General features: G+C 39.5%; 1 protein-coding gene and 1 long non-coding RNA gene across 3 annotated transcripts in view; one reads left to right on the top strand and one right to left on the bottom strand.

The window, feature by feature from the left end:
* LOC132212376 (uncharacterized) overlaps nucleotides 1-9,455 on the bottom strand; it is a 44,417-nt gene extending 34,962 nt beyond the window's left edge. The window contains exon 1 of the long non-coding RNA XR_009447707.1: nucleotides 9,158-9,455. This is a non-coding gene — a long non-coding RNA (uncharacterized LOC132212376). The remainder of the gene's footprint in view (nucleotides 1-9,157) is intronic.
* The window catches only part of NR6A1 (nuclear receptor subfamily 6 group A member 1), a 176,310-nt gene that overhangs the window by 81,110 nt on the left and 75,506 nt on the right, over nucleotides 1-19,694 (top strand). The window lies entirely within an intron of this gene.

Genomic DNA, 19,694 nt, shown 5'->3' with positions numbered 1-19,694 from the left:
TTGCCTGCCTGGTCCCTACCACAGAGGGCCAGACTGGGGAGCAGGCCTAAGCCACAGTAGGACATCCCCTGAGGACTCAGGGACTGTGAGAGGGTGCAGGCCAGGCTGAGGGACCTTCCCCCCCCCCCCCCCCCCGCATGCATTTTCGTGCACAGGGCCTCTAGTAGAGAATAATTGGAAACTACCTGGATAACTACCAGGATTTGTTTTCAGATTAGTTTCAATGTGAGACTATAATATTTAGAGGAAAAACATGCGCTTTTTTGCCCTTCTTGATGACTATGGTAGACTTGAGATTCCAACTATTTTATATATATTTCTTTTATGCAATTTCTGGTTAAATTGGCTGAAATAGTAATACTACTAGAGATACGGTCCCCTATCCTTTCAGATCTGTGTGAGTACAGTGCAGTGATCTATTTCACCATTAACATCCCAACTTCAAAGTACAGTGTAGGGCAAAAGTAGGTTTGCAGTTGTTCGTATGGAAAATACAGTAATTAATAAATAATAATACAAGAATAAATTGCATTTCATGTACTCACAACTGTAAACTTACTCTTGCCCCACCTGTATTTTTCTCATTAATTCTTGCTATCTTGTGCTTAGCACAAACAGCCAGAAGCTTTTAATAACCAGAAGTAGCATTTCATCCTCTAGCAGCTCACAGGCCTTATACGACTTGAGAAATCATTGGGTCTGGCCCTGCTAAGGCATTAGGAGTAAGTTCATTAAATGGTTGGCTAAATATAGCAGCAGGCTAATTTTTAAGTTGATAATTTTGTATGGCCCGCAAGTGATGTTATAAATATCCAGCCCTTGGCAGAAAAAGAGGCTCCCCACCCCTGCTCTAACGCTTTTTATTCTGCTTAATTTGTAACACCTGAAACAAATATTTTAGATACACTTAAGTGTTTGAATCCTGTTATTTAAAAGAAAACTAGACTGATTCTCATACATGCATATGAAAGGATATATAATAGTAATACATATCTGCTATTTGTAAAATTATAGCTACTATTTGTCAGGTGTCTGTGGTGTTTCAGACACTATGCTAGACACTGACAAACATTATGTAATTTTCACAGCAGCTCTATGAAATGGTATTATGTTCCCCTTTTCCTAGAGAAGGTAGCTGAGGTTCAATGTGGCAAATTTGTCTAGGTTCGCACAGTGAGTGCTCAAACTGATAGTGAATTCAAGTCTGTGACTACAATGCTCAAGTACAAGACCTTTGTCATGTTAGCTATTATGTATCCAATGCCTTGGACAGGGCCTAGCATGTATTAAGAATTCAACAGTTATCCCCCTTGAATGAAGAACTGTATACCTAGAAGCTTTTAAGTGGCCAAGCAGAAGAAATTGTTCTGTTCTAGTAATATGGGATTATACAGAGAAGTAATCCTGACAAAATGTAATGCTATTAGAAAGCCAAATGGAAGTACTTATACTAAAATTTGGGTCATAGTAATACATGACCAGATTGAGATCCTCTTTTTGGATGTAACTGTCTAATTTGTTCTTAGTACATTTGCCAGATCTCTTTTCCACTTTGCTCTGATATTCAATGAAGCAGCAAGACACTTGATATTGAATCCTTTTGTGGAAAAAAGTCTGGGTAGAAATCCAAGTTCTATAAGTGTCAAAGAACTAGAATGGGAATTTTCTTGATTGGGACTTTTGGATGTTGGGAGCCTTAGGTTCTGTGGAGATAACGTTGTGCCATTGTGGTACATGAATATATTTTAGTCCATTGGTAACAGTAACTTCTTTATATAGTCCTATGACAACAAAGACTATATTCCAATTTGAAAAGAGATAAATATTTAGACACCTCATAGACATGTGTTCTGGTTTGTGAGATGAATTGCCATAAAAGCCCTGTTGTGACCCTAGTGTCTCCTCTTTATATTTATCATCTGTGACTCAAATATTCTTGACTGCTAAGAGCTAGCTGAGTCATGGGTTGAGTCTTAGCTAGCTGTTTAATCATGATGATTATAGCATGTACCATTAAAGGAAATGATAAATACCAAGAAGATAGTCTTAGGGAAGGGAGTAAAGGAAATATGTATCACATGGAATGTCATTCCATGCCCAGACCCCTTTTACTCGATCCCCTCTAGAAATTACCTTGTTCTTAAATATTCATCAAGAGGAGACTGAATTAGTGGCATACCGCACATCTGAGCAGTAGTCATTGTGAAACCAGCCTATGTATTTGAAGGTATTTCATTTCTTTAATGGCTTGAAATTCATTAAGATCTTGTAGTTCAGTACATATATTTCTTTGCTTGAATCAAATGGAACGAAGGGTGCACATTTTTCCATTATCTTATGAACTGTTAGTTCAGCTTCAACAGGATAGCAAGGCAGTTTCCCCAAATCACTGAAACTATTCTGAAAGTTTCTGAAGTCAGATTCCTACCCTTTTTAAGTGTTATGGCTTCTAGCCAGAATTATCCAAGTTTATGGCTTGTCAGCTCCATGGAGGCAGCTAATATATCTGTTTTGTCCATCACTCAACCTGGGTCTAGCACTGTGCTTGATACTTACTGAGAACTTAATATTTGTTGGATGAATGACTAGAAAAAGAGGGTTATCCTTGATCAGCATTCATTAAGAAGCCAGAAACAACTACTGAGGAAACCTTTTATGAGTTATTTATCATTGCTGATGGCATCCATGGAAATCCTTGCAATCAGATCTATCTATATGTCTATCTTGTCTATCTAATCTACCTGCTTAAGCAGTCCTGTAAAACATCTTATGGTAGCTAGGCTTTGCACAGACCGAAATTTAAATACCATGCAACAAATTGAAATTCCTCATCTCTAAGTGCTATTTGTCCTTTAGCCGCTAACATAATGTGTCTTTTGAACTACCACTGGTAACAATGACTAAGAAGTGACTTGTTAAAAGTCACTTAGTTAGATAGTAGCAGAGCTGAGATTTAGTATCATTTCTAATCCAGCCAGTTTTGGGGAGATAAATGCACGTTTCAGATTTCCCACCACACTGTCTCCCTTATAGTTCTGTTTGCTTTGGAAAATCTGCCTTACATACTCTGAAATGTTGTGTAGCATGTCCAACATTTTTGTTGTTGTTGTTGTTGTTGTTATTTTGCATCATAAAGAAACACCTAGTTTCTGTTGGCTTATTTTCAATTTTAAAATTGAGTGTACAGATGTAGTAGGAAAATGTTTTACCCAGAAATTCTTTCTAGGGCTTTGACTTTAGAAAACATGAATAGTCTCATACCTACAGGGTACTATTTTAATTTCTCAATCTTGGGCAATATTTTAGAATTTCATTGTTTTTGTTCTAATGACCAAGAATTAGTAGAAATCTTATCCCAAAAGAGTCTCTAGGAAATATTACTTCTTAATTTAAGAAAATGATTCTGTGCTTTTTATACTCAGTAGCATTAAATTAGTATCAGTATTAAATTGCACTTTATGATATTAAAATCTGATGTACCATCTCACTTTTTTTTTTCCATCTCACTTTTCAAATACTAATTTTTCCTGTATTCACTCAATCCATTATATGTTTCTAAGACTTGAAATTCTTTGTTCAGTGTTGACAGCCTTTATCTTTATGTGCTTATTTTAATTGAAATTTAAACAGGGGATGGTCTGTGCTATGTATCAGCCTGAAACTGTTCTCTTTCTTCTCAGATAGGGAACTGGGACCTCAAGCCCTTACTGTGTTTTCACAGAATTGGCATTTTCAGAGTGTTCTCCATGTGTCAGAAACAGTTCAAGATGTTTTATATATGTGATCCTTGAGCCTTAAAAGGACCTATCAGTAAGGCATTAATATTCATATTTTATGTATGAAGAGTTTGAGACAAAGAAAGGATTCCAACCCAATATCAACATGACCCTAAGACCCACATTTTTTGTCCTAGCAGGCATAGGATGGGTTGAGAATGGCATAAAAATTTAAGAACTTCATATCCATGTTTATTACATCCAGTCTATTTGATGGTTTATTTGGAGGTTAAGACATGTAATAATAATGGAAGTCACTTGCATTTTTATAAAAACTACTAAAGCCTTGAGGGACACCATTCATTGCATCTGGTCTTGACCATAAACAAAGTTTATAGGACTTGAAGTTCATGACGCATTGGATGTTTTGTTAGTCCATGACTGTTAGTATATCATAATCTAGGTTATTTAAGTGTTCCTTGGAAAAAAGCTTCAGTTCAATATTTCATTTAATGATTCAGTCTACAGCAGCGGTTCTCAACCTGTGGGTCGCGACCCCTTTTGGGGGTTGAACGACCCTTTCACAGGGGTCGCCTGAGACCATCGGAAAACACATATATAATTACATGTTGTTTTTGTGATTAGTCACTATGCTTTAATGATGTTCAATTTGTAACAATGAAAATACATCCTGCATATCAGATATTTACATTACGATTCATAACAGTAGCAAAATTACAGTTATGAAGTAGCAATGAAAATAATTTTATGATTGGGGGTCACCACAACATGAGGAACTGTATTAAAGGGTCGCAACATTAGGAAGGTTGAGAACCACTGTTCTACAGTTTTGTGCTTTGGTCCTCTCAACAAGAGAGAATAAGGCTTATCATTGCATTTCTAAAATGGCCTTTCGCATTTTCTTGGACAGGCATGAGGTTCCCAGTATTTGGAAACCGTTGCTTTGTATTCACAGGGTAGAGTTTACTTTGGTTTTAATAGATGTACATGGACAAGTCGATATAGACAGATTTATAATTCTATACAGTCAGTCCGACATACACAGGGATGCTATAAACAGGGGCGCGAGCCGGAGAGCGGGTGTGCAAAGTGGGCGCGGCGAGAGGCCGTGGCCATGCCGGGAGCTCCCTGGCTCTGCTCAACTCTTTTTGCACCGCAGCTCTGCACTGGAACCAGAAGGCCACCTCCTAGCCCAGAGCGGAGCAGAGGACCTGGGCCTGCAGGGAAGCTGGGGTGCTCAGAGACGAGCCCACCCCATCCTCTCGCTGCATCTGCAGCTCTGTAGCCTTTAAATAATTTTCCCAGGCGCCAGGCCGGCGAGTAGAATTTACTTTTTAGCTATAAAACATTGTCCGTCCATCAGAAACTTAAGCAGAGATCCATAAATATAAATGACTGAACACACAGGGACCATGCTGGTTATTTAAGCCAAGTATGACATGAGATTTTTCTGGCAAAGCCAGCTGCATGGGGCAACATGGTCACACACTGGCTAGGAAAAGCTGTCTAGCATACAAATATTTCCGTTTTATTCCAGTTGAATTACTGACATGGCTAGCATTAGTATTTTAGGATACTTGTTTATGAAGGCTATAGTGTTGAATAGTATCTGTCTGTCGATAAGGAGTTATATCATGAAGTGTAGGGGGAAAAATAATAAGTTACCCTTTTTTAAATCTCTACTGCATTACCATCACCTTACTAGATGCTTTATATATCTTATTGTGAGTCCTTCCATACATCGGGTAGCTACTTCCCCATTTTGCAGATAAGGACACTAAATCTCAGAGAGGTAAATTCATTTGTCTGATATCATCTAGCTAGTAAAATAGATAGTGGTAATCAAACTCAGGTCTGACTGACTTGAAAGGCCCTTGCTCTTTGCTATTCCATATTGTCCATGACAATGATTCTGTAAAGGACACTAGGGAATTGTGTTTATGAAGAACTTTTTGACACTAAGTTAATGCCATTCTGGAGCATTTTAATGTTGGCTGCTACTACTACTTATCTGTCTCTACTGTCTTAATAGTCTTAATAATCTCTCTATTGTAGATCAAGGGAAAAAAATGACACCTTGGATTTCAAGATGTTTTTGTTTTTTGTTTTTTAAAGACATTTCTCAAGTATCATGATGCTTGTGTGGTATTTTTTTACTTAGAGGTTAATTTCTTTCACGTCCAGCTGGGTGTGTGGTGAGGACAGGTGTTCTGGATGTGAGCATTGTCTAGATTGGTGCTGTCCAATAGAACTTTCTGTGGTAATGGAAGTGTCCTACATCTGTGCTGTCCAGTATTATAGACACTAGTAACATAGGGCTATTGAGTGCTTGAATTGTGGCTAGTGTGACTTGAGGAACTGGATTTTTTATTTTATTTAATTTTGGTTAATTTAAATAAAAATAGCCACATGTGGTTGGTGGCTATTATAGTAGACAGCAATGCAGTTTGAGGTCATAACTGATGCTTGTGTTTATGAGTAATGGTAGAATTTGAGAAAAATCCAATAATTCGTAGTTGAAAAGTTGCTGATTTGTTTTTCAGCAACATAAAATTTGGCATGTGTTCAACTGAAAGCCATGGAACCAAATAGAGTAGAACAATTAATATTTCCAAAGCATTTTTGATCATTGATGATCTCATTTGGTGAGTATTTCAGGTATGCTATTGTTTAGGACGTATTTGCTAACAGATCACAGAAGAGAACGAAATCATTTACCACTTCCTTGTGCAGGGTCTCCTGTTGAAATGGACACCAGTTTGGCCTGTTGGTGCTCAGGTTGTAGTAAAAGGGCCTGGACAGGAACCCATGTACTATTTTCTTCTGCTCATTGGTTGAGATTAGAGAATTCTCTCTCTCCCCTCACCTAGAATGTCCATTAATTTTATTTTTTATGTGTAAAGTGAGGGAAGTAGAGGCAATTCCTAAATTTATCCAGGGAGCTACACGAATTTAATAATCAACAAAGTAAAATGTAGTTTTCCTTTCTAATATTCTAAAATAAGTCCATAGGACTTTGATTTTAGTTCTTTGTTTTGGAAAATACAACCCACTCAAATGTTTTATGTGAGATTCATTTTTAAATTGATTTATATCTTCCAAAGAAACTTTTGATGGAAATAATAGGTGTCCTATGATATTTTTAAGAAAATATTATTTCTCTGGAGTCTTGATACATTTTGGTTTCATTTTGATTGTCTTATGAAATAATTTGTAAGAGATACACATTTTATTATGTGTCACTTGTGTTAAGTATATTTTTTCTCTGACATTTTATTTGTAAAATGCTCCCCTCTTTTCTATCAGAGTTCACAACTAATCAATCCTGAATGCTTTTGATTTTTCTGACTGTACCAGCACATTGAAGTTCCCTGTCGTGAGAAAAGAGAGCACATGGAACTCATGAATTTATGTACTCCAACAATAGAGCTTTTATGACATTGGAGGTGATTAAAAAAGCTAGAAGTAGCTCTCAAACATGGCATTGCTGTATTGCCCCCCCCCCCCTTTTTTGTATTCTCAGAGCTGCCAGTAGTGCATCGGGCCTGTAATTTCCTGTTCTCCGAATCCCCCATCTTTCTGCAGCTCCAAGCTTTGTGTCCTACAGCCTGTGACTCTGTGCTAACAAATCGCTATTGTCCAGTGGGGCGAATGGTGGCTGGAACTAAAGAATTGCTGTCTGGTTTCTATTCAAATCCAGGTAGTGAGATATATGAATGGACTTTTCGAATCGTCATGTGAATAACGTCTGCTCAACATGAAGGCTCAGCCACGCTAGGAAATATTAACTCCTAGGCTAACCACTAACATCCTTTGTGGTAGGAGATAGAAAAATTCTTTAAGTATCATTTTATTCACACTTAATTTCCCATTTCATCACCCAAAAGTAGGGTTAGCCTTTCAGTTCTTTGGCTGCTACTTTTCTTCAAGTTTTAGTGTTTCTATTGATAATATGGAAGTTTAGGAAAATGCTAAGTTATTTCTCACTTAGAACACTACTATTTTCTGTCATAAGTTTTCCGCTTATATTTATTATGGCATAAAGTTATCTTTATAGCATACATGCAAAAATGAGAGAGAGCAAGCTGTTTTTTCCAAGAAACCAATCCTTTAAAATGCCTTCCAACCAATGAGGAGGAAAAATCCCCCCTTTTTTAGTGCATTCTGCTTATTCACATTTTTTTCTCCCAAAGTCCAAATTTATATAAAGAAAATATAAACAACTTCAAATGCAATATATTAACCAAACAAAACAAGACCCCTTCAAATTAGGAACCAACTTAAGCATCTGTAAGTATTGCAGAATCAGGATTTTAAAAAACTGATTTGGAAGCTAGGCTATAATTCATAATTTTCATTAATACTTGGAAAATTATTTTATCTTTCTCCTGTCTACATAAAAAATGTCCACAGGCTTGAAGAACCATGCTTTTTACATTCCTTCCGTATCACAGGTACTATGGGATGGAGAGCCTTTTATGTTTCTTTTTGTCTCAAACTCAGACAGCTTTGTAAGCAGTAGTGTGTAGATTACAAGAGTTAGACAAAAGCAGGCGCGACTGAGAAGAGTTGGGTTGGGGGGAGCTTGGGGCACTTCCTGTCACTCAACACATTCCAGATCACTAAAAAATTTCCACACCCTCAGCATTCCCTCTTGCCCACCCCAGATCCCAGTATTTTCTGATACCATATGTTGTGGTAGTTATCACACTCCTTTCTATCACCGGGCTCTGGCAAGACTGCTTCACAGGGGATGCATTCCTTTAGATTGCACAAAGCATAGCTGGGAAAATGGCTGGCAGTTTCAGAATCTAGTCACGATCGCACGCATGAGCACCTCACACATCCATGCCCCATTCCCCCCCTTCTCCCGCCCCTGCAGCTGGCTGACCTGTCTCACCCACTGCTGGCCTATCGAACGGCCAGGACTGTCTGGTTTTGGCTCATGCCTTTGTCCATGTCTGGCTTAGTTCCTCTCTGTCTATGCTTGCCTCTACCCCCAACGCCCCAGGCGGCACAAGTGTTTGGCCACACAAAACTACAGATAGAAAAGGTGGTAAAAACTTCAAACTTTGCTAGATTCTCCAACAGTTTATTCTTTTGTGAATTTCTCCCTTCATTAAATTCTGTTTTAAGAAAAAACAAATACAAAATTAATTATCTAAAGGCAAAGAATGCAAAGCAACCTTTGTGTTCCTTATAATAACTGACTTCATAACTCTCTCCAGCTGCGGTATGGGGTGTGTATAAAAAGCTTCTGTTCTGAGAACAAAGGAGCACGTGCAGAAATGAGACTAAAAAATCCACTGACAGTATTTCACTACACAAATTACTTAAAAGATTTTAGTTAAGCCTCTCAACAGATTCAATTTTAAAATGGTTTTTAGTAAAAAGAAAAAAAAAAAAAAGAAAGTGCTTACCCAGTAAAAGAACCGAAGTAGTCCTGAACTGTTACGTAAGACTTTTTACAGTTGGATCTTTGTCAAAAGGGGATGGGGGTGATGGGAGAAAAGCAGCAACAACAATCAAAAAAGTTCGAGCTGCTGTCGCTAGAGGACAACTTCTGTGTTTCCAGATAGGATTCTCGCTGTAGAAATGGAACTTCCAGCCAGCACAGCATCCTGTCCCAGTAGAGAAATGAGTTTGTCAGTAAAAAAAAATTAGATACTGGAACCCAGGCTAGACGAGGTATTGAACCGCGCCAGATTTCCTTACAGCCCTGTCTGCTCAGCTCGCATTGAACTATATATGACCCAGATGATGGACAGAAGCACATTCAGTCATGTGCACACTGGAAGAAAGCGGATTTGCTGGTCCCTGGCAGTGCAGGGGTTTGTCTTCTGATTGGGCTGTGCCCTGATCAGTGAAATGTGAAGCCCTCACCATTCAGAGGCCGTAATTCAGGACTGGCAGTTTGAGTGTCTGGCTGCCTCTAGTGACTGAGAGAGACTTTGAAGGTGTTGCTTTTGTTTGGTAGCATTACCCACCCAGAGGTTGCTTACACCTATGTGCGTGTCTTTCTGAAATGCAAGAAGACAGCCGACTTTGCCCGAAGCTGGCATTTTACTGTTGATGAACTTGACTCTAACTTAAACCAATTATTTGATTTGAGAATTTTTGTGATCCTAGCTAAGGCCCATGTCACACCCTTGCCTTGATTTTAATGAAATTGATAAGTTAAAAATAAAGATGGCATTTGACTTTGAAGCTTTCTGGATGATATAAAATTGCTCTTAATGAAAATTGGAGAAATGGGCAGCAGAGAAGTTAAGTTTTGGATTCTGGAGTCTTTGAACATACTAGGGTGAAGCTGTCACTCTTGTCCCAGTCCTCAGTTGGGATAAGAGTGAGGACTCCTGGGGGGAAGCTACCAAAGCATAGACCACATCACGCTGTGACATAGCCTTTAATCATGCATGACAGCCACAGTCTCCTCTCTTCAGTCCGTCTGAACTAGAGGTCCTTGGGATTTATTTCCCATCTTTCTGGGCCACTGGGACTGTCAGTTGTGACATTTTTGCTTAGTCTATGAAAGTTGCATTGTTTAATGCAAATTGACACTGTTTAGATGCTAAGGGGAGAGTGAAGACCAAAACAGAAGAGATTCTTATGAAGCTTGTATTCTAGTGAGGAGACAAAAATAAGTTAACAAAGTAGTGTGAAGTAAAAGAGGAAACTATGGTGAAGAAAATAAAATAGTGTAATGTGATTATGGAGAGTGCCTTAGGGGTGGGTGGGATGGGGGACTTTTTTTTTTCATGTTCATCTAATTTATTTTTAATTCTTTTTTCAATTATAGTTTACATTCAATATTATTTTGTATCAGTTTCAGGTATACAGCATAGTGGTTAGACAATCATGTGCTTTATAAAGTGTTTCTCTGATATTGCCAGTACCCACCTGGTACCATATATAATTTTATAATATTATTGACTATATTCTCTATGCTGTATTTTACATCCCTATGACTGTTTTGTAACTACCAATCTGTACTTCTCAATCCTTTCACTTCTTTCACCCAGTCTGATGGGGGACTTCTTTAATGAGGAAATAGGGAATGCTGCTCTGAGGAACTAAAATATACAGTGGAGAGCCAAATGATGAGAAGAATCCCGGCATACAAAGAGCTGGCTGGAGGAAGTGTGATCTGAGCAGTGGAACTCTGAGAGCTCCAAGATAGGATTGACCTTGGTGTGTCTGAGGACCGGAAGAGTATTATGGCCTAAAGTCAAATGAAGGCAGATAGGGGGTGAGGTTGGAGAGGTGGGAATGGGGCCTTATCGTGTAGGAACTTGTAAGCTGTGGTGAGAAATTTGCATTTTCCCCCATATGTATTTTTCCCCAAATTGGAAGGTTTTAAGCAGAAGAGTAACTTGTTCTGCAGGCCAAAGAAGTCCTTCTTGTCTATGTTTGGTTCCTGAGGCTTCCTGACACTGGAGTGCTTCCTAAGGTGGGGACTTTGTCAAGGCTTTCACATGGTAGTAGCCAGTTCTTGGTGTCCTAGCAGAGTGATATTTCTTTTAGAACAGTTCTGGGGATAATATTGGTTTCACTGCGTTTACCATCAGAGAAGGCTTATCCAAAAAAGAATGGCTTCTGGGTGATTCCACACATTGCTGTTGTCTGGATAGACTCTTACAGGCTGGTTCTTTATATTAATTTGAGATAAAATTCAGTTCTTAATTAGACTTGATCTTTCTGTGTCAATAATTGAGCAGGGCATGTCCTTGGCAGATGATGATGGCTGTTTCATTTATATGATGTACTTAAAATCGTACTGATGGGTATCTGAATTTGACAAGTAAAGAGGAACTGTCCCAGTATTCTTAAATAAGGTGGTATTCAGATATTCCGAGGAAATCTACATTAGGAGGGTTAATTGATAACATTTGGCCCATGTTATTTTATTTTTTCAAATTCTCAAATATTCCGAAAAATACAAAATAACCCTGCATACACCCAGCAGTCTTATTTTATAGATCAGTGGCTTTCAGGTTCTTTGACCATTATCAACTAATATAATAAGATATATTTTAACTTATACACATATTTGTATATGTATATATATCTATATATCAATATCTATATGTATGAAATCACTTTCATAAAATAGTACTTGTCCTTATTATAGGTAGTGTCATCTAATATTTTCTCTTTTTTTCTTACTTAAAAAAATATTATTTGCAAGTCACTAAATATAATTTACAACCCACTCACAGGACCACTTGAACTCTGAAAAGCACTATAAGTGAGAAAACTGAGACTTCGAGAGGGTATGTATGACCTGTCCAGTGTTCATAGCAAGGAAGTGGCAGAGCCAGGACTTGAAGCAAAGCATGATTCCAAAGCCGTTATTTTTTTCTACCACATTATATAGCTTCCAAGTGACACTAATCTCTAAAGAAACTGAATAAACAAAAAAGCCCCACCACAAATGATCTTTAATAGTAACTATATAAAATGTACATTTTCCAAGCAGAGGCTATATAGGAAGGGGCAGAAATATTCTTTCTCTGATCATTGCCTCTACATTTTACAAAGAGCGCTTGGCTGATTGGAGTTGTCTAACCATATCTTGGACAGAATACAGTTGATAGTACTCATTAGTTATGCTGGGAACTCACAGATTCCCAAGGCACTTGTATCTCATTACTTAGTCTAGCCCTGAGCTAATCCTGGCTTCTTAAAATAATAGCTGTGTAAGACCTAGCTTCTGTGTGTGAGAGTGTGGCTTCTCAAAAATGAGCTGTTGAAATGAAATGTGACGGGAGTCAGCACTGAGATATGGGAAAGGATGTCTAGGGTCTGAGTCCAGCCCTGCCAGGGAGTTGCCATATATCCCCTCTCATACATAGTGCACATCACCTTCCCCCGCCTCCCCAACATCATGCACCAGAATGGTACATTTTTACAATCGGTGAACATATACTGACACCCAAAATTCATAGTTTACAGTAGGGTTCATTCTTGGTGTTGTATATTCTTTGGACTTGGGCAATTGTCTCATGGTATCACATGGGTTTTTATGATGGAGATTTTGTTTGACTTCCTGAATATTGGAATTTAGAGAACATTATTTCGTGCAGACGACAGAGCAGAATATTCTTGGAAAATCCAAAGAACAGTCACTATATGTAGGTACCTCAGATCAGTTCTAGTGCTTTTCTGGCTTTGGTTAGTGCGCGAGAGCAGATGAGAAGCAGGGATGCAGTCTTGTTTGCTCAGGTGGCTTGGCTTCGGACAAGGACCATCAGAAAAATTGATCTTAGATTTCTTAGGATCCCTGTGTTTTAGAGACTAAGAAAGAGAGAAGGACCTACTTCGTCTGATGCCAGTGACTGCAAGGGCTTCGTGAACATATTTATATATCACTCAGTTTGCTTAGGCTCAAGTGAGAGCGTTCTAATTTACATTATAACCTGTAGTGTGTTGGAAAGAGCCCTAGGTTGTTTGAAATCAGGCATGTAGGAGTTCCTATATCAATAATCCTGTTTGGGTGAGATTTTGTATAGTCTTTGAAGTCTAACAGACTTGATTTGAGAAAGTTACCTAACCTCTCTTGAGTGTTTTTTTCTTGTGTGTACAGTGAGGAGAAAAGTATCCATATGGACATAGTTTTGAACATTGAGTGGAGTGAAGTATGTAAAACACCTTGCTCAGTACACTGTACGTATTTAATAAAATAAATAAACTGTAATAATACTAAATGTTTGTTATTCCCACCTTTAGGAAGAAGTCCATTGTTTAGCCTGGTATACGTCCTTTCCCTTGGCCTTCCTCAATATCCCTCAGTCTCCTCTCCTGCCACTCACCGTCATATGCCTTACTCTAGCTACACACAATTACTCATACTTTCAGAACAACCTGTGCTTTTATGGTGCTATATATTTGTATAAGCTACTGCTTTTGCCTAGACTGCACTTTTTATTTCCTCCCCCTTCTTTGCCTTTTGGGAACCTACTTCTTCAAACAGCTCTAATGCCACTTCTGATTGTGAAGTTTCCATTAGATCCTCTCCACCCCTCATAGATTTATCATTCCTGCCTGTGATTTCCCATCAGTACCTTGCTTGTGCTTTTCTCGTGGCCCTGTAAATATTTTCCTGGTCTGTCTCCCCCACAATTTCTAGAGGACAGTGACCCTTTCTTAGTGTTTTTCTAGAGTTCTGAGGCAGCATGGTGTGTTACTATATCTCTCTTGGGACTGCCCTTCCAGTTTGAGTTCTAGATGTGAAAAATATGATGGCAGATCTCTTTGTTTTAAACCTCTGTGAAGTATAGGCAGCCCACATGGAGGTTAATCTCATTGCTCAGATTTGGGCATCACCATGTGTGCAGTTCCTTTAATCCTTCTCTAGCTATGAAAATGGATTTAGCAGCTGGCATCCTCTTTTTTTCCTGTCTGGGGCAATTGGAGCTCTGTAGAATTTGGCTTGGAGGAGCAGGGACTTTGCCTCCTCAATTTAGGATGATCCTGGAGTATAGGACGGGATTTCGTTGAGGGCCTAGTATGGCTGTAGTATGGCCAGTGACATGATACCAGGGGCCCTGCTTATTAGACCAGGGATTACATTCATCCTCTGATTTAATTTCTGTGACACATTAAGTCTATGTTTTAGCCTACAGAACACTATAGAATTGGTGTCCTAATTCTTTCACCCTACTCCTTCCCTACCTTGTGATCTTCAAAATCACTACCTTTTAAGGCACAGCTATTCTTGGCTGACAGTCTTGCATTGGAAGCCACCACAGTACAGTGGAAAAGACAGCTCTGAGATATCCAAGTAAACAAGCAAGGATCATCACTGCAAAGAAACTGGGAACAATGGTATGAGTTGGGATTGGTGATAGGTGATTTGCTCCTGGGACTTGTTGGCATTTCTCTACAAAATGGGAGAGAGTTAGTTCTCAATGAACAGGAACAGAGTTGCATAATACATGAAGTATAATAACCAGTCTGAAGAGCAATAGTTATAATAACCATCGTTTTCTGAGAGCTACTTCTCCAGCCATGGGCAAACTACGGCCCGCGGGCCGGCCCGTTTGAAATGAATAAAACTAAAAAAAAAAAAAAAAAGACTGTACCTTTTTATGTAATGATGTTTACTTTGAATTTATATTAGTTCACACAAACACTCCATCCATGCTTTTGTTCTGGCCCTCCGGTCCAGTTTAAGAACCCATTGTGGCCCTCGAGTCAAAAAGTTTGCCCACCCCTGCTCTAGCCCAATGCTTGGTACTAGAACCCAGTCCTGATGGATCACATTTCATCTTTTTTATTTTTTTTAATTATGTTGAATAACTCTGGAAGGAAGAGTTCACAAAAAAGGGAAAACTTTAAAAAAAAAGGTCCTATGTTGAAGCAGTAATTCCAGATCACACATGACCTTTCTGTTATAAGCCTGCTAGGAGCAGCACTTTGCAGATTTGGGGAGAGTTCACAAGTCTACAGAATTCTAAACCCTTGTCCTAGTTCAAAAAAAGTAGTAACTGCTGGAATTGAATAGATTTTAGTTTTTCATCTTTATGGGAGGAAGGGCCAAAAGACTTGCAATGATCTTTGGGGAGAGATTCTTAGCCCCATTTTCCCTACAATGTATGCATCTGACAGCTGGCCCATCATTCTATTTTTAGGCATAATTTATGGGATTACAGAGTGGCTTCATTTCTTTTAAAGCTATATTGCAGAAATGCAAGCTGTGTAGAAATGGTTTTGCTTTGTAGCAGTTTGGAGAGGCTATTTAGTACATATATTTAAATTTATTTATCAACTGATACAGATTCTGTTATCCAGAGATTTCATCTTAAAGTCAACTTCCAGTTGTGACTGTATTCTAGCTAATTTGGGAAAGAAATGCCAACATGGAAATGCTGGAAGTGGAGATTATTTTTACCACTTTGTATCATATCACTAATCTTCATTCCCTTCTCCCTGGGTCATATGAGGGACAATAGGCATCTTCCTTGTAGGACTTTAAAAACAATTCATAACAAGGATTTATTAAGCACATACTGCCATTTATTGAACACCACCTATATTCCAGGAACTGAACTTGCCTGATATATTCATTTACTTTTATGCTCCAATAACTATGAAAGGTAAGAGATGGTATCTCCATTTTGTACAAGAAAACTGAGGCTCCAAACAATTGAGTAACTTGCCCCAAGGACCAAAAGTATGAAATAGTAAAGCAAGAATTGGAACCCAGGTCTGTCTGATCTCAGAATCCATGCTCTTTTCCCTTATAATTGGCAGCCTCTACTAGATTTAAGAAGATGGCTCAATTCAGAAAGGTGCAATAATCTATACTAATAATAGAGAAATATGCAAATTGTCCAGGACATACACAGTTACAGTAAGGACAAGCAGGCTGCCTGGAGCGACAAGGCTGGCATGGGGGTTAGTGAGGGACGACCACACGACTGAACAGCAGGCTATGTGGGGCAACCAGGCTGGCAGGGGTGTTAATGAGGGGTGACCAAATGACTGAACAGCAGGCTGCATGGAGCGACCAGGCTGGCAGTGGGGGCGGGGGGGGGCAATTGGGGGTGACCAGGCTGGCAGGCAGAGGCAGTTAGGGATGATCAGGCTGGCGGGGAGCAGTTAGGGGCGATCAGGCAGGCAGGCAGGCGAGCAGTTAGGAGCCAATGGTCCCAGATTGTGAGAGGTATCCTGGATTGGAGAGGGTGCAGGTTGGGCTGAGGGGTCTCCTCCCGTGCATGAATTTTGTGCACCGGGCCACTAGTTAAAATATAATGGGGGGGTGTGTTTATATAGGTATTGTACTATACAATAGAATTCAATATAGCTGTGTATTCATAAGCACTTGTTTTGATTTAGAACTGTCATTTTGCAGGTTCTGTTACTTTCTTGATTATATGAATGAAAAAATGTAGAAAACATACTTTAGTACCTCAAGTGTTCATTTGGAAAAGGCTCCTGCTTTTAGTTTACAAAGTGTTTACAATTTAACAAATGATTTCTGAAATAAAGTTGCCCTAAAATGTGGAGGAAAATCGGTATCACTGGAGGCTCATCTTACCCATGCCAGTGAGACTACTTTATCTGGAACAACCATGCCAATGATTAGAACTTGGCAGGTATGACTTTACTCTTTAGATTGGAATGTGTAAGAAGTTCTAACTACAGAAGTGTTGATCCAACACTGTACACAGAACCATGTGTTCAGAGAACAGGAAAATATTCTTTCTCCCAGGAAATGGAGGATGTTAGGAGCAGGACAACTAAAGTGAGAAGCCTAACAAACAAGACCTTCATAGCTTTGGAAAATGGCCTTGAGAAAGGAAAAACACTTGGAGTCAGGTCTTAACTCTGCCACTTGGGATAAAATGGGTAATGAGACCTTCTTACAGAGTTATTCTGAAGTCATGGTTATAAGTGGATTTTCTAAATGATCAAGATGAAGGAGTATGTTTTGAAACTACTTGAATTGCAACATTTTGCCAGTGATGTAATTGCAACAGTAATTACATTTAAGTAACCTGCTGTCATACTTAGTTGTAAGAAAATACCTTCTCATCCATCTGGTTTTACTTGGCCTGTTTTAATGTAGTTTAAATTTAATTTATTTAATTAATTTGGCCTAGTAGAAAACAATTCTTGCTTCATTACTCATCATTCTTTAGGTTCTGGTTCCTGGTTGGTGGGCTCTGTACAACAGTACAAAATGCAGAATTAGTTTTTCCTTTAAAATGTACATACATTTGTGGCAGGAAGAATGTGAATTCGGGATGGATCCTGAAAACCATCTGAGATAGGAAAGGGGAAGCACTGTAGGAGACAGAGACCTTTTTTGGCCCGGCTTGGCTTGACTTGTCACTTGCTGTGGTGAGCAATGAGAGGATGTGCTGGCTTGTTAAAATGAAAAACAAAGTCCCCCCCACTCCATCCCCACAGATACACACACCATCTTTTCCCATCTACATTTAGTTTATTGGAACCACTACACTGTCTGTTGCTTTCCCTAAAAAAAAAAATCTTCTTGTGTTTGCGACGATGTGCTCTTTACACCCAATATTTTGCTATAATGGAACTGTTCACTTTAACATCCTGCTGAAAACCCCTTAGTTTGTGGATTTTCAAAGCCTGCTGCAGCCCTTGTTTTCTACCTTTTAAATTTTTTTACTATACCACATTGAGGAGTGAGTGGAAGAAGGGAAAGCGGTATATCATCATTCATCAACCCCACTTTAAAAAAAAAGGGTGGAGACATATTAATCTATCCTAGAGTCTCGGATGGGTTACCGGAGTCAGTCTGATCTCAGCTCTACCACATTCTAGTTGTGTGACCTATGCCAAAACATCTCATCTCTCTCAGAGCTCAATTTTGTCATTTGCAGAAATGGGAAACACTGTTTTTGTCTAAGTGGTAAGTGCTGAAAAAAAATTATGTGAAACAGTGCAGTGCTTAGCACACGTGAAGTGCTCAATACTGTTGTATTCTTTTCTTCCAAAAGCATTTTCTAAATAGGAGAATATTGATTATTGCATTTATCCAACAAACATGTATTAATCACTATATTGATGACTCCTATAAGGACAGCTTCTCAATCCTTTGTCCTTAAGCTCCATTTTATTATTATTGAGAAAAGCCTTTTAAGTTCCAGGAAACTGGCTTAAATATGACTTTGGGAGCATATCTATATATATAAAAGGCTAAGTGACTGACCAACTGACCGGCCGGTACATATGACATGCACTGGCAATCTATCTATCTATATATATAAAAGCCTAAGCGGCTGGCTGGTAGCTATAGTGTGCAATGACCACCAGGGGGCAGACACTCAATGCAGGAGTGGAAACCACAGGCATGGAAACATGGAACAGACTAATGAATCTTAGGGGGAAAGCGGGAAGGGGGAGGGCGGGAAGCGATTAACCAAAGATCTTATATGCATACTAGAGGCACCAGTGGGGTCCCTTGGCCTAGCCTGCACCCTCTCGCAATCAGAGACCCCTTGGGGGATGTTGGAGAGTCACTTTCAGCCCAATTGTCACAGGCCAGGCTGAGGGACCCATGCTTAGGCTTTTATGTATATATATATAGACTAGAGGCCCGGTGCACAGATTCGGGGATTGGCCGAAACCTGCAGGTCAGGCTGCGGGACCCCACTGGTGCACGAATATGTGCACCAGGCCTCTAGTTTAAAAATAAATGTTGACTCATGCATGCACAATAAATATATAAATCACTAGCGCCTATCACACGTGTGTGTTTCAATCTGTCATTGTTGATCTTGAATTTGGTTGACACTTATAAAGGAAGGGCAAATAGTGATACTAAAATATTTCTTCTAATTTTCCTTTCAGTGTGCACAAATCCATGCACCGGGCCACTAAGCTACACTAATAAAAGACAAACATGCAAATTGACCATACCTTCGCTATGCCTGAAGCCACACCCACCAGCCAATCAGAGTGACTATATGCAAATTAACCCAACCAAGATGGCGGCCGGCAGAACTGAAGCAAGCAGGAGGCTTGGTTGCCCCAATGACAGAGGAAGCCAAGCTTCCCGCCTGCCTCTGCCAGCTCTGAGCTCCACTCAAAGAAACAAAGTTTCAATTATAGAAGTTAAATAAACCCCAGATACCTGCTTTCAGCAGGCCATGGCCACAGAGCTGGAGCCTTGGGTTGCCCCTGGTGATGGAGGAAGCCAAGCTTCCCTCCCGCCTGCCCTGGCTGGCTCTGAGCTCCATTCCAGACTACAAAGTTTCAATTATAGAAGGTAAATAAATCCCAGAATAAAAAAAGAAAAAGAAAAACAAGAGGCTGGGAGCTTCTGTCGCCGGGGGGGTTGGCCAGCCTGAAAACGGCCCTCAGCCCTGCACCCAGACTGTCCAGGCACCCCAGTGGGGACCCCCCACCCTAAAGGGGGTGTGGCCAGCTGAAAACAGCCATCAGCCCCTCACCCAGCCTGGCCAAACCTCCATGGGG

The sequence above is a fragment of the Myotis daubentonii genome, chromosome 11 (assembly GCF_963259705.1).
Source record: "Myotis daubentonii chromosome 11, mMyoDau2.1, whole genome shotgun sequence".
NCBI lineage: Eukaryota > Metazoa > Chordata > Mammalia > Chiroptera > Vespertilionidae > Myotis > Myotis daubentonii.
This window is presented reverse-complemented; position numbering and strand designations above follow the sequence as displayed.